Here is a 17,173-nt window from a genome sequence, read left to right on the forward strand (position 1 = left end):
CCCATTAATCGTTTGTTTGAGTTTCCGCCCCAGCGAGCATGTCATGTCTCCATTAGAGAGGGTTTGTTTCTTCTTCCTGTCCGCCTCTTGGCAGCAGGGGGCTCTCACACATCTCATTTGGCTGTGCACCGCTGTCTGGTGCCAGGCAGACTGTCCTGCGTTTTGTGTGTGTGTGCACACGTATAAGTGTGTATGCGTGTGTGCAAATGCGCATGGTGAATTTCATGTTTTCGGGCTACTCATTTCCTAGAGGTGAACGTTAATGCTAATCGAGTTAGGAGGGTGCTGATTCCAATGTGATCTGTTGTACAAACCAAATCCCTCCTAAAGACTGTTGTCAGTTACTTAAGCCCTCTGACTACTGCAATTCATGGATTACTCATAATTGGATTACTTTAGTTAGTTTTGTCTTACTTTGGTCCCGTAATGTATAAAATAACAAGTAAAATCACCTGAAGTCTCGCCACTTGTATTTATTGCAATGCCTAACAGCTAGAAATGAGATTTATGTAATTAGATAATCGGATGGAACACTACACAATTTATCAGCTCCCTGCATCCTGCAGAGTTACAGTTAAAAGCCTTGTAAATATAGTGTGCTGTGTGTGTTTTGCTAATATGAGCATAGAACATGGATTAACCTTTGCCTACCAGCTACTAGCTAGTAGATTAATACTAAAACTGGGGAGACTAATTTATTAAACCTCATGTTTTATTATATTTTTAGACCAACAGGAGACATAGTGTGTAATAAAAGTTGATTTTGCAAACAATCTAATTTTCAGTATTGAAAGATAATAATGATTTAATGTTTTCAAGTCCATTAATTCAGTAATTGAATAGTGTTATTGGTAATAGGCAGGATTCTTCTAAAATATTAAAGGTAAAATCTGCAATGTTTTGGCACCTCTAAAAACTGCATATGGCCTGAACCTTCTTTTAGAAATCAAATACTATGAGTCAAAACCATTTTTTCAATAATCTATTAGATGAAATTAATCACCTCGTTGTCTTTGCAAAGATATTCTTGCTAAGATACAACATTCCAGTCCGTCTGCCGACTTACTTATTGGGCTCTCCGGTGTAGAAGCTGACCCACACTGCCACGGCCTATCTTGATGTTAGTTTGACCTTTGACCCAAGACTATGCTGTAGACATCAGCCTGCTGACCTGTCAAATGGGCCCCTTTATTCCCGTGACCCATGGAGCCTTCCCCTTTAAACTGAAATATGGCTGCCAAGCCTACAGAAGCCAGCCAATTAGGAAGTAGAAAGAAATCAGAGTGGCACAATGAGCCGAGACTAATAGAGTCCTCTTTATCTGCCGCCCGCCCGTCTGCCTGCCTGCTGCCTTAATGCCCTCACCGCTGCTGCTTGTATCTGTATAGCACCGGAATACTAGTGATCAGATCTGTTACTTGTGATTGATTATGCACTTCTTACATTTAAGCTATTCTTGACAGCTTAATATACAGAGACTCAATAAAATAAACACTTCAGGGGGAAATGAATTTAGCTCTGAAGAAACTAAATCACAGTTACAAGCAGTGCTACATGGGAATGGGATGAATTTGTCTGATATAAAACAGGTTTTCCACTTGGATACAAGTTTTCAAGGTAAGACAGCTAACAGATAATGTAATATTCAAAGGATGGGTCTTGAAAGTCATGATGTTACATGCCAAACTAAGCCAAACCACATTGATGAACATCGATCACAAATTGAAACCAAGAGAGATATGTCAGCTTGACAAATACTGATGACTGGCGTGCATCTTAACATTGGTAGTAGTGGCTGCAAAGGTGAAGAAAGTTCCTTTTGATTAAGTGTTCATTAAACATTTGCCTGTTGTGCTGAATATCTGAAAAATAACTTTTTCACAGATGAAAAATACCACTGTTTCTTAGAGGTGTAATGGTACATCGATCTTTATTATCGATTCAATGATCAAAAAAAGTAAAAAAATATATACATATCATCATCTTTGATACCTTTATTTTGAAATTCCCATGGCACGTCTGTGTCACCATTTCCGTCCAAGCGCACCTCCTTCCTACCGAGCCCAGTAATGAAATTTTCAAATCATATATTAGTTGCTTTTTGTGAGATTATATAAATGTAACTGTGTTAAAAGGGCAGATGGTATTGTCACATATCGATCGCAGGTCCCTGAATTGAATCGAATTGAAATCGAATCGTGGCAGACTTTGTGATATCAGCAAATATCGTATCGTTGTCCAAAGAATCAACATAATATTGTATTGCGATGAAACTAGTGATTTACACCCCTTGTATTTCTGATACGAGGTCAGTTTGGACATTTTCTTCTGCAACTTTAGGATCTGTTCCCAGTTTCTTTCCCGCAACTGCTGGTAACTGTGCCTCCTCTAGGGCTGCAGCTAATGACTATTTTGATTGTCAGTTAATCTGTCAGTTATTTTCTTGATTAATCGATCAGTTTTTTGGTGTATAAAATGTCAGTAAAAATGTTGATCAGTGTTTCCCAAAGCCCAAGATGACGTCCTCAAATGTTTGTCCACAACTCAAAGATATTCAGTTTACTGTCATAGAAGAAACCAGAAAAAATATTCACATTTAGGAAGCTGGAATCAGAAATGTTTTACCTTTTTTTCCTTAAAAATGACTCAAAGATTAATCGATTATCAAAATAGTTGGCAATTAATTTAATAATTGACAACTAATCAATAATTGAATTAGCGTTGCAGCTATAGCCTCCTCCAGTTACTTAAAAAAGCAAACAAAGCAACAAGAAGCCAGAGGAACACGGTGAGATATGAGTAATAGTATATTGTCATTGCTCTTGGTGATTCAGTTTAGTAAAAAACTAAATCATCATCCACAATATTAAAACTATACACATCGTTATAGACCAAAAGTTTTAGGGTGATACTTTGTTACAATGGCGCCTACATATGCATGTGTCGTGTCAACACAATGACTCAAGAATAATATGTAAGATACTGTATGCAACTGCCTTGCTGCAATACTCTTGCATGTAAATGTGAAAAAAATATATATATATACTAAGCTAATTTATATACATTTCTAAAACTTTGTAATACTTAAGCATTCAGGCAGCTGAAGTACCTGGTTGTTGTATGTGTTGTGACATGAGGGTTGCTTCAGTGCTTCTCTGGCTGATCTTTGCTGCCTCCATCCATACGTCTTTTTACGTGTCACTGACACACTCTTCCTGATGTGTGTGTGTGTGTGTGAGCGTGTGGATATACAAGGTGCACTTATTGCATTTTTCGTCTTCCTCATCCCAGACCTATTTGTTTTGTGGTCCTTATTTCTTTCTCTTTGCACTTGACCGACTCGGAGCAAGTGTTTGCATCCCTGAGCAGCTCAGGGATGCGGCAGCAAACAAAGAGGACCATTGTCTCAGTTTAAAAAGAGGACAGCCATCTCTGGAGGTGTTTCCCTGAATGATTCACAACACATTTGAGTTACTTGTTCAGTGGCGGGGTCCTTTCATCCCGCATCCCAGAGGAGAACGAAAGAGTGCCACCGAAGGCCTCTGAGTGTCCAGAGCCATAGACAAACCGGGGACAAAATCAATAACTCACCAGAGTGGAACTATTGTAGACTGTGAGCTGCATTTCTCACCTTGTTGTTCTGAAACACAGCTAATGTTTCCCCTTGCCTCCTCCCAGTACTGGATTGATATCTGTTGCTTCAAAGATGGAGATGGTTGTCTGTATTAACCCTTTGTCTGTCACAAAAATAAACTTTAAGTATGTACGGGCCATATTTGTTTCGGTCATAGTTTTTAACCATACCTGGAAGTCAAAAACATCAACAAAAAGTATGCTTTTTATAATTTGATTTCCTTTGTAAGAGTCAAATTCCTTTACAAGACAGAACAGAAATGTATTGTAAACTTTAAGCACCTTCGTGACATTTGCTTTACTGCCTTCAAAAAGCTTACCTTCGGAGGAAATGTCAAATTCATTAAATTATTTACAGCTGGAAATTTCCTGGAACTGAAAACATTTCATTGTCTGTTCTTTCCACTTTCACAATTTCACTCCTGTCTTCACTTTTCATTTTACTATTCTTGATCTTGAGTCAAACAGGATGTCATAGTAAATGAATTGTAAAGCTGACTGTAAACATATGAATATTTCAAAACTAGGGCTGTTAATCGATTGAAATATTTAATCGATTGACTGATAGATTGTCCATATTAACCTCAAATTAATCACACATTTTTTATCCGTTCAAAATGTACCTTAAAGGGAGATTTGTCAAGTATTTAATACTTTTATCAACATAGGAGTGGACAAATATGCTTGCTTTATGCAACTGTGTGTATATATTTATTATTGGAAAGCAATTAACAACACAAAACAATGACAAATATTATCCAGAAACCCTCACAGGTACTGCATTTAGCATAGAAAATATGCTCAAATCATAACAGGACAAACTCAAGCCCAACAGGCAGCAACAATAATCGCAAGTTGTGTTAATATGTTAAAGAAATTAGTGGCATTAAAACGTATTGGTGTTGATGCGTAATCATCACATTAACTTCGACAGCCCAAAACAAAGTTTTAGGCCTTGAGATTAGAAGATTAGTACAAATAAGGCTCTAAATGAAGCACATTTCTCTCTTATATTTTTCTAAGTTATCAGTAAAGAATTGAGAAATTGTATCCATAATTTACAGGCCCTTTGAGTGATTATAACGTGTCTTTCATAAGACATATTAATGAAATTAATAGTAAAGTTAAACTACAAAAGGTTTTTGATATATTTATATACATAAATGAAGTAGACAAATCTCCACCCTGGCCCCATACATCATGCACTCGCTCATCCTGCTGAATGTATTTAAAATGTCAGATAAGAGCATCACATTGATGAGAAGCAGGCTTGGGTATTTTTACCTCAGGATCCACTTCTGTCCATTGACCAAGATAATAAAGATGGACTCAAGCGCAGATTACCAGCAATTCCTGCCAGCCCCTCTCATTTTCACAGCACTCTCACTGAGCAGAAGCTACTTTGTTAAGTACTTGTTAAGTGTGTTATTCTTTGTACACAAACATCACCCTGGTAATAGCACGCCTACGCAGCACTTCACTTCACCTATTGTGCATATTTTACATGGCTTTTTGGAGACATTGCTGTATTTAGGCATTGTTGCCATGCTACATTATTTAGGAGGACACCAGACACAAAGCTTTGGTTTACTTTTACGCATTTTACGAAATTCATTGGGGTTTTCATGTGGTGTAATGATTTCATAGCATTTAAATCCTATCATTTTGTCTTTCATTCATTCGGTTTAAATTACTATTACACAAACACTTGAATGTCAAATGGCGGGACTAAAATTGACCTAAAGTAGGAGTACAGAATAGATTAGTGTTACAGTATATGTTGGATGTGTCCGTGGAAACTAAACATGCAGAATATTTCAGGTGAAAATTTAAAATCTTTGCCCAATTTTTCATTTAATCACAAATGGGAGTAAGGAAAAGAAATAATGGTTATTAGTGATATCGCAGTGTTATTTTTTTCTTCTCAATGCTTTTGAAAAATGTTGGCTTTAATCTATTCTCACTTATTCAAATCCTGATCTGTTTATTTTATTATGTTGTCATGAACTACTCCTCTTAATCTTTGAGTGCAAAGCCATGGACAAATGCTTGGTTAGCAGTGTTTAAGCAAGACTTAGAAGAGTGATTATGTCCATATTTGCTCAATTTTCCATTTGTACTTAAAGGTGCTCTATACGATATCCAGAGCATTAATATAACAGCACACAACTATTTGCTCTGTAAAGATATAGTGGAGTAATGTCTACCGGAGCAGAGAATGAAGTTGCTCTTCTTCTGTGTTTTTTGTAATCCGAGCTTCTCTGTGCTTTGTTGACATCGACGGGGTGACTGCGCATGCTTTTAGTGCATGCTACTGCATGTCAGTGCATGTGAGCATGTGAGAAAACTAGACTTCTGTACCTCCTTGTGGCTCTGTTTTCAGATCACAGGTCATTTCAGAGAGAGAGCGTTCCTATTGGCTGTGCTCCGGCTGGTGGGCGGTGCTTGGTATTTCCTCAACTGATCTCAACATGGCTGCAGTTAAACAGTACAGTACAAGATGATTCTGAAAACATTTGAGGAGAGAAATAGGCATAACAGTAACAGAATATTGATTAATATTTGAGCAGCGCTGCCTAGTTTTGACCGTTTGGTCGGAGTTCGCGAGTGATTGACAGCTGCTCAGAGACGGCAAGGCTCCAGCTGGGCTCTGATTGGTTGTTTTCCTCCGGTCTGTGAAATCTTGCAGATGCCATTAGGAGCACCCGAGGACACCGATGCACATGAATTTTTTGAGATTACCTGTCTCATGTGCTACTGTCAGAAAATAGTGACCTTTTTTAAATCATATTTGCTCCATTTCTTCACACTGCAGCTTTAAGTCCACATGGTCTACAAACTGTGGAATGCATCCTTTGGATGAATATCATTCTATCTTAATATTCTTAAATAAACATAAAACAGACATAAACATTTCTTAAGATGAAACTTGTTCAACCTTATAAATGATTTGCATCCCCAGCTTCATCTCCACCTTTCTCCCAACTATATACCTACCCATTATTTTTAATCACAGCAGCTATATGATGAATCCCCCATATTTTTCACTTTAATCCATGCACTTAAAATATATATTTAACTCCCTGTTTTTTTTTTTTTTTTTTTTTTCATGTTTTGCACTAAAAGTGCTAGTGGGCCTAAATGCGATTTTTTGTTTTTTGTTTTGTCAAACTAGCACCAGCAGTACGACCGTTCTGTAGCACCGGCCCTCTGCACATTCTCACTGTTATTCTTTTGTGAAGACGGCCCATGTTTCAGCACCCAAACTCCAGATCAGATCCAACAGCAAAGACGTAGAGGGTCAAGAGGGAAAGTGAGCCTTGAAAGAGTGTACCGCTTAACCTTGACCTTGGGCTTGCATTTCTCTAAATGTGTGTGTGTGCAACTACAGCTGCCCCGCTCGCCACTTCAGAGAGTGTTTACATTTTAGGAGAGGTCTTTATCTCCCACAGGCCTGGGGTCCCTCTGGGTGAGTTTATACAGCCAGTACACACACAGACACACACACACACACACACACACACACACACACACACACACACACACACACACACACTGCGTGGCTCAGTGAGAGCCTCCCATAGAAAGAGCAAAGGGAGAGTCTGTCATACACTCATCCATCTCCGCTACATTCTGGACCAACGCCGGGTGTAGCAGCTCTCTCCCTGAGAGCCCAAACACTGCAGAAGTAGGTTACCTACAGTCTGGATCTTAGAAGTAGAGAGAAAAAAGATTGTATAAACTACACCAGCGAGGGTATACATAGACATAGCAGTGACTATGATGGGAATTTCTGTAACATCATACCTTTTCACAGACTTTAATGGCAGTAACCGACTTCATAAATCACCCGATTCTATATATGCAGCACCTCATTTTTCAAATCTCCTCCAAAAAAGACTTCTTTGGTCGCTTGCGGTGTGAAACTAGTGGCTCATGTATCACCAAGAGCAGACATTTAGAGATTATGTTTGTGTGCAGCATTTAAAGACTTGGCTATCATGACTGGTGTCTGTCTGTTGTGCTATCAGTCAGTTTAGCCATTTAGTGCCCTTTCAGACCCATCCATCCTGATAGGGCGCTCTGTTAAGATATGGGACCACGGGGTGTCTTCCATACTGTTACTGTCAGCTGTCAAGTGTTAGCTTTGCATTGCCGTGCCGTGTAAATCTTTTTCAGGCTTGTGCAACAAATACTAAATCCTCTCACAGAAGACAATCGGTTACAAAATCTGGTGCTTGGTTTTGTAAAAGTGGAAATTAGCCTTTCACAGATTAAGGATTTATCTTGCCAAAGGGCCAGTTTGTTTTTCAAGTGTGAGAAAGAAAAGACCACCAGCATGATATCACAGCCTCTCCCAGCCTCTCTCTCTCTCTCTCTCTCTCTCTCTCTCTCTCTCTCTCTCTCTCTCTCTCTCTCTCTCTCTCTCTCTCTCTCCACACACACACGCAGACACACATTTACAAAAGTGTGACCTTTTTCACATGCGGAGATAATAAGCTGTTACAAAAACCAAACAACCTGTCAGGGATAAGATAAAACCTGAACAGCTGATTCACAGACACAAGAAGCTTGCTAATCCTCCATCCCCGGTTATCCTGCAATGCACCTTTACCCTCGGCTTTACAACAGCTTGCTTTTAAACTCCTCAACACACAAAATTTAAAGCCTTGATCAGCTGTTTCAGTTTCTAAATACATGTTAAGTAATATGTCCTATGTCCAGTTTTCTTCCATTTTTGAAGGAGTCTTTAGTCTTGACTTTTCCCTGTCATTCATCCACTGCTCACTTTACAACTTAATACTTTTCAAACCTATTATGCCTAGATCTGGTGAGCAATGTTGCTGGCTAACCCAGAACCCTAAAGACCTAGAGCACAGATCAGAAAGAAAAACAAAAAAAGCAGAAACATGAACTGGTATGGATTTGAGAAAACCTACTGGTGAGATATTGAGTGTTTGTCTCCTCGAGGGCCTGCCTCTATCAAGGTGATTCATCGCAGAGGGCCTGACTAACTGTGCGGGGCGCGATGGAAGTCCATCTCAGATGATGGTTTTATTGATGGCATCAAGTCACACATCGGCCTCTGTGGAGGCGCTACGCTGGCTGCTTAGCCCGGGTGGCGGAATAGAGAGAGACGAGGAATGGAAGCAAAGGGCAAAGGGGGGTGAGGGGGGTTTGGGGGTAAACTGGCACACAGAGAGGCCACAGTGTCTCTCCAAGAGCAACATGCAGACACCTGCATTTAGGGAGATCAATACCTTGCCACAAACAACTCAGAGTGCCTCTGGAGAAGAGCATTTATTGATTTGGAACTGGTGTTAATAGAAGGAGCCGATATCTCTGATATGCTCCACTCAAGTCTGCTCTCTTTATGTTTCCAAAGCAAAATTGTAGTAATCCCATAAGAGGCTCACCATTTCCTGTCACCTTGTAATGTAATAGTTACACTGATAACAGTATGAAAAACAATATAATTGACTTGATGCATTTAGATCAATGTGTTTTATTTTGTAAAAAATGGTAGAAAACATAATAATCAAAATAGATTAAATGCCTTGACAACTATATTTACTGCAGCAATTTGAAACCTTTGATTAAGGATGCACCGATCTGACTTTTTTAATCCCGATAGCGATACCTGGGCTTTGGGTCCGATCCAATACCAGTGTTTAATTAATAAACTGCATGCCTCACTGTGTGGAAGTGGCTGGATCAGGCTTGACTTATACATTGCTTTCCCAACTTTGTAAAACAAAATGTAACAAATAAACACGTAGATAAAGTTTTACTGAATTGTTTTAAAATAATAAAATCATACACCGGCAATATGGTAAAAATTCTTCAAAATGAACAGAAATTACAATTAAATTGAAAACTTTTTTAATGTAGCAACAAATTGGTCAAAACTTACAAAATTTCAGTATATAATGTGTAGTATACAAACATAGAATTAAATTGTATAGAACAGCCCTCATTGTCACCGATACCCGATCCAGCTATTCAGTCAGTATCAAACCGATATCCCCTGCCTTTGGTCAAACATTTACTCTTTTAACAGATTCAAAATTATATGAATGAACCATTTTCACAAGTCTGGCTGTGGCACGCATGATAAGTCAACTTACTGTCCCAAAATGTGATGGCCCCATACTGTTGCTTCTAGACGTATTGACCTGCTGTGTTGGCACACTGTCTCTGAAGGCCCAGAGGGGTCAGGCCGAGGTTGTCGCCTCACTACCCTTGGGTTCAGTTACTCTGTAGGCGTAGTATTGATCCCTCAGCAGTTACAGAGCTCCCTGTTGAGTATTCCTACAGAGCCATCGCTGTGGTCACAGCTGAGGTATCCCATAGCTGGTTCGTAATATGCAGCAGGGTTTTTGCACGAGGGCGTGGTACGCTCTTGTCACTATGCTGCTCAATCAACAGTTTTGCATGACCAGATTATTTACGCCCTCTGTGTCATGCTGGTATCGGATTAGGTGTGATTAGTGTTCACGCGACCTTGTTCAACCAAGATCTCCAATCAATTTGAACAATGTGACCATTTCCATCTGTCGTAACAGAGTAACTGCCAAAGTAACAGGAAAACAGTTGTATTCATTTTTTGTTTTTTTTACCTTAGCTAACCTTTGTTTACTTGTTTATCTTCTTCATTTCTACTATTTAATTGCCTCTATGGTAGCTGCTACTCTTCTTGTGGTCCACAGAAAGACATTATGCATAAACATTGGACAGACCATGTATAACCCAACGAAACAGGGTTAGAGCAGATTTGGCTCTTCAGTTAAAATGAATTAAACTACAGGATAATTCCATTTTATTGCAACTTGGATCTTATTTTGTAGTTGTACATTGTACTCATCGGAGTAATTCATCTGGAAACAGTGGCATTGCACTGCAAACAAAGTCTGATGAGGCAAAAAACCTAAGCGATCAGACGATCAGACAGGTTGTAAACAAACTAAAAGTTTAGTCCGATTATCTGAACCACTTTATTCTGAGGTAAAACCAAAAGATTATTACCAACATGACAACCAGAATGTCAGTAATAATCCTTCATTGCACAGAAAAACTGTGTGTGTGCAAAACAATGGCAAATACAGTAGGTTGGACCAGCAAGGTCTGCAAACTGTGATGAATGTTTGCAACATTTTATCATTCGCCTTTGTGTTCTCTTACAAACGGCTAATCTGAAGGTTTCTTTAAAGTCTGACTTCAGTACAATGTTGTAATCACCAATAGAAATGATGGCCTAACCTACAAAAATATGCCCTAGGTTGTAATAAGCTAGAATGATCCTTTAAGGCCAGTAATATGGTAATTTTAAGCATTTTTTTTTTAAATAATAGCTGTCAGAAGACTGCTTCATCATTTTATGGTTTTTCCTTTTGATTAATCTGCTGTATTTGTTCTGTTTCATGTAAAACTACACAAACACAGCACATTAAAAGGATGCTTTGCCGATTTTCAACCAGCCTTGTATCATTACAATGTTTGTAGTATATGCAAATGGACAATATTGAACTTCCCTCCATGTTGCCAGCACCCAAAGGCCCCCGCTCATTTACCAGATTGTACTTTTGCATTTTTGTACTCCCGCTCCTCACCGCTCCAAAATCAAAACAACCTCTGGAAGACCATGGCAGAAGGCAATGTTCCTGTAGATATGGAAGAAAGCAATTTTAATATTGTAATATTAGAATCGGACATTTTGGGCTGCTTAGGCTATATGAGCCAGAATACAGTGCGGAGGATGGTACACGCTACAGTTGAGAGCCACGTTTTTTTTTAATGAAGTTGCTGAATACAATGTTAAAGAGGAAGTGGCACAAGCACGTGTAACATTAACGTTACACCCTTGCTTTGGGCCATATGGACAGGGGAGTGCTGGAGACATATCTCAAGATCTTGAAAATAAACTGGAAAAAACAACCAAAGACAGCGTGGAAAAACAGACGTCTGAGCATAGAGTAAGTGCAATAGAGACAGTGTTTTTTCTGAAATGTCACCGCAAAACAGTGGGTGTAAGGGTAACTTAGTATCCTACTTTGTCTACTCAGTGGCGGCAATGAGCTCGGTGCATTCTGGGTGTTGTAAGTTTTCTACTTTTTGAGTGAAAGGCAATACCACAGCCTCTTTTCTCTGTTTTCTCTGGTCATGTAGCACCAATTTAAAAACATCTGTGCTTTTCTACTGCATAGACAGCCTAGGTTTATGAAAAAAAGCAACTTTCCAGTGGTGAAATACTTCTTTAAGATCTTCCCAGGGCAAAGCAGATAGAGATGTTTAGATTGAAACAAACCAGCATGCTCAAGATCTCAAAGGACTGAAACTATAATAGGTTCCATATGGGGAAATTACTACCCAGGTGGATGAGAGAGAGTTGTTTTCTACTCGCCGGTACCTACAGTCTGTACCTGTAATTCCCACAGACTGAGTAAGGAATGGAGGTAGCCAGGCCATGGTGCCTTATCAGCTCTAATAATGAGACAGCTGGAGGCCATTTTCCAGCTGGGCCCAGCTTTGACATTGAAACACTTATGGTCTACCCTGCCCGGTCTCCCCATGACAAGGATGGATGAGACTTCTGCAATGTTAACCAATCATTCAAATCTGATATGATGGTTTTACTGTGCAAATGCTATAATTTCACTCGCTCTTGGTTATCTTCCATGCGGAGCTCAAGTTGAGAGCAGCCTCTTGGTTAAAAATGATCTGTCATTGCAGGACAGTGAACCCTGTTTGTTTGATGAAAACATAACGTTAAATCCTGATTAATGCGGGCTGTGATTAAAAAGAGTCTCCCCCAAGATGTCATTGTGTAATTGATGAATAGATGCGTGTTCTTTGCACTGAACTGGATAGTATGGTTGGTAAAACACAATATTTCACCCAACTGAACTGGCTTTTGGGATAAGAAATGTTGCACAGTCATAATTTACCTGTCATAGACAGACCTCTCATCAGTTACTGTAAATCGATTTGGCCCAGAATCACACAGGGTTTCTCAATATTCTTAAACGTGATAAAAACTATTTTTCTCACCAGTACCATAATCTGTTTCTTGTCAGACGAAAGTGCATTGAGACTCTTTCCCCTCGTCTTTCCTTTCTGTCTTCAGTCTATTTTCTAACATTGTTAGTCTCAAAACTCTGCCATGTAGTTAGTTTGTTAATTATGCTTCATTTATTCAGGGATCTTGATCATTAAGATTAAGATCAGTCATTAAAACATTAATAAATATTATAAATATTGGCAAGAACTAGAGCAGTTCAGTCCATAGTTAGGTGCATAGTACCGGTTACCAGTCCTCCTCAGGTCAGAGATGATATGACGAACTTTGAAAGCTAACCTATGCTATGATCTGGTGTCATGGGTGTTCACTTTGACTTTCACTAAGGATGTAAAATATTTAGGCAATAGAAACACAGGAATGCTGTGACCTTCCAGTTTTTTCATATAACTCACAGTGGTGAGTTTGAGTTATCTTGAGTAATAAATCAAATGGCATTACAATGAATGGCTTCCAGTGGTTTAAGAGTAATGGCAGCAGCATGAGCATACAAGCTATTTATAATTTATGACATTTCTAATGCTTTACTGTATTGACCAGATCACCATGATCTACACGTAGGAACAAAAGTTGCATTGATGCATTTAGCCTTGTTGATGTTTAGAACAAACTTTAAATAATAAGAGGGGTGTGGCGGTCATTAAAACCAGACTGTAACCTGGAGAAGGCCAGGTTTAAAGTAAAGGCCGTTCGTTACACACAGAGGCGTGACAAATAAATTACACGAAAATGCGAAATACTCGCCTGTGAATATTATATATCTGAAGAACGGAAGGAGTAGATTTAGTCTGTGCAGCCTTTGTCGAGGTTGAAAGGAGTATTGAAGTTTGCCGTCCTGTTGCGCAGAACTTGATTGGTTGATGCCTTTTTTCGAGGTTGCTTTTTCAACACATAATTTTCGCGTTCTGTGTGAAAGTAATCATGACAAACAGTTTGAAAAAATAAAAAATATATTCATGTGCGAATTAATTGCACAAAAAAAAACACCCCGGTGTGTAAAGGCCTTTAGGCATACAAGATGGTATCGTCAGCATAAAGACATTTATTGCAATGTGCTGTTGGAAATAAATATTATTTAAATATATTAAAACAAATAAGTAAATGTATTTAAAGGTCCAGTGTGTAGCATTTTGGAGGATCTATTAGCAGAAATTGAATATAATATTCACAACTATGTTTTCATTAGTGTATAACCACCTGAAACTAAGAATTGTTGTGTTTTCGTTAGCTTAGAATGAGCCCTTCATATCTACACAGGGAGCGGGTCCTCTTCACGGAGTCTGCTGTGTTGCTCCGCCATGTTTCTACATTAGCCCAGAACGGACAAACCAAACATTGACTCTTTCGCATTTTTATGTTACCTAAAGGTCACCGTAGTTCTCCGACACGCTTGTGAAACTGCCGTAACGTGAGCCGCAGAGTGCAAAACCGTGGTGCCGCCAGCCGCCATCTGACTTCTGTTGCTCCTAAAGTAGTGATATTATGGTAATGTATGACCTCTGAGCGAGACGAATGGTGTTAACATGATTTTGCACTCGCGGCTCACGTTACCACAGTTTTGGAAAGGCAGCAGTGAGTGGAAGGGTATTCAGTTGGTTGCAATCTGCAACCACACCACCAGATGCGACCAAATCCTAAATACTATCCCTTTAAATAATAATAATAATTTACATCTATTTGCTCTATACAAAAATGTTATTTATATGTTTGGTACATAGCAGAGGCCTCATATTGATCCCTGTGGGACACCTTTACTGTCCATCTGAGGACCAGCTGTAAGCAGAATCACCAGAACCCATGGAAAGCAGTTTATTTACAAAAATCTACTGTGTCAAAACCCTCAGAGAAATCTATAAAGATTGCAGCACAATGTTGCCTTTATCAGGCAAGGGAACAATGTCCTCCACAACAGCAGTTGCAGCAGTTATTGTATGACGAGTTATAAAGCTTGACTGATGTGACTGAAGGATATTATTATCCTCCAGAAAGGCATGTAGTTGTGAGTTGACCAGTGATTCTGATTACGCTGACAGGACATTTGGCAAATGGTTGTCTAAGTCACAAGTGTACTTATGTGCAAAATCGCACAGCCAGCAGTTCCAGTTGAAAGTTCCCGGCTACCGTATGGACATGGCTAAACAGCTTTCACACTGCTTTTTTAGCTCTGAGACACTCTCTGGTTCTCACCCTATCAACACGGCACCATCCCCGTCTGCCTTCCTCGGAGGACGCTCCCTGCCCTCCCCCTTATCCTCCCACTCTCTCCCTAGGACTCTGGCCAGGAGTGGTGCTGAAAGACTGAATGGTGGGAGATGGAAGGGTCTGTGCTCCCATTTCAGCGCTCCCATCCCAGGACTTGTCTCAGCCGGCTGCTGAGGCAAAAACCGGCCGCCGTGCACACATGCAGATTTCACATCACAGTGATGCATGTCTCCGTTGATATGCTGGACATCTTTACATGAACCAGAAAATGTGTTATCTGATGGAGGGCTGATCCTAATTCCAGACTGACCCCCACTGCCATCCCACCAGAAGCCCCTCAGGCCAGGCATCAAACATCTGCCCTGGAAATGTGCCAGGAAAAGTGTGCTAGACTTTATTTTATCTGCCAGCAAGAGCAATATTAGCATTTGCCTCCTTGTGCGGATGGCCCAGATGCTCTGTTGATTGAGGCCCGGGTTGGAGCCTGGAAGCACAACCCTGTGGTTATTAGCAGAACTCACCTCTTTGTCCCTTTCTCTCTTTGTCTTTTTAAGCTTAAACAGAGCCCTCTGACATTGATGTCTTAACTTGTTGTCCAAAGGTTTTCAAAAGTTTCTAATGAAAGACCTAAAGTCGCAACAGTTTGACTTTTAAAACAGATGTTTGTGACTCCTGCACGAGATGGATTTGATTCTGTGAAAACCCTCTTTGTGCGAGGCGCTCATCCATCTGTGGTGATCCGTGTTTCAGTACATCTTAATAAAGTAATCCCCCTCCCTCGTTTTTCTACCCCTAGGAATGCTCTTGTTCTTGCACTCTTCTCCTTTGTCATGCGGGGCACCCAGACTATGATTTGTTTGGGTTTCAGATTTAAGGTTGACTGAGGCCATGACTCATCATTACTCTGAGATGACTTGTTTTAATTTTCTCAATGCTGAAGCAACAAAAAGATGTAGGGTTTACTGAAAAACACTTGTAGTTATAAGGAACTCAGTGCTGTTCCAATGTGCTCAAAGTGTCAACGTATTATAATAAACAGCTCTGCTAAGATTGTTCATCATATTCAATCAGTTAAGAGATAAAAGCATTGTTTCTTTTCATCCTATCTAGCCCTATCAGCACAGGTATGGCAAAGATATACACTCATAATCCAAATAAACCAGCAATGTACCAGTTTGAAGTTTCATTCATCATCCAGGCTTTCCATTCATTAGACATTCATTTGTTTTCCTTCTGACATATCACCAGACTTTCAACCACTGACCATGATAACTGAAGCAGTGGCCAAAGGTTCCGGCTCCTCGCTTTGAAAAGCTGACCCGTTCTTTAAATGTTTAAAGAGCCTATTGCATCATCGGTCCTCGCCCACACATGCATGTTTGGGTGATCGCTGGGGGATGCATGGGGGTGGGTGTTGTGATACATCATGTGTTTAAGCAGTAGAGGGGAGGCCCGGGTTGTGCGGGGTTAATGACTGGCCCTCTCTGTGGGCTGTGCCGGCTCTCGGAGAGGATAAGACTGGCGGTGTAGGGGCATCTGGAGCGCAGGGGTCACATCGCTCACATCAAAGGAGGCTGGGAGTCTAGGTCACTGTGTTTGGCCATGGGGTGGTGGAGAGAGTGGAGGGGTGGTTGGAGGGATTGGGAACAGGATCACGGGGAGTAAAAGAGATGAACAGGAAGAGGGATGGGTAGAGACAGTGAAAGATAAATAGGAGAGAAACCAAGAGACTGTGAGGGTCAAGGGATGGGGGGGAATGTAGAGTGCAGGGTTTGTCATTTTCTAATTTCCTGTGAACGTTTCAATTTCATGTTAATGCTAAATCTTTCACTAGTCAATGAAAATGTCCATAAACGGGGGTGAGTGGAATTTAAGATGACATAAACAAGCTTAGAGGGCGTGATACTATCAAACATTTCATGCCGTTTTGATTTATGATGTTGTAAAAAATAGCATTGTTGAGGCTTGGTCATCTATGCGGTGAAATTTCACCTTAAATTCAATTTATTATTACAATGGAATCGCTAGATTTGCTCGCTGGGGTGAAGAAAATTGGTGCAAATTTTTCGCGACGATTTCAAATTGCAATTGAGGAAGTTTTTGTAGCTGTATTACACCATCCACTTTTATTAACCCTCCCCTCTATAAACTGCTCCACAAAAGAGGAATGATTTGCAAACAGCTATGAGACCGGAGTTGATGGTACAAATTAGGGGTGTCGTGATAACCTTGATATTTAAAAACTGAAATATTTTCTCTCCA

The sequence above is a fragment of the Sebastes fasciatus genome, chromosome 19 (assembly GCF_043250625.1).
Source record: "Sebastes fasciatus isolate fSebFas1 chromosome 19, fSebFas1.pri, whole genome shotgun sequence".
Lineage (NCBI taxonomy): Eukaryota > Metazoa > Chordata > Actinopteri > Perciformes > Sebastidae > Sebastes > Sebastes fasciatus.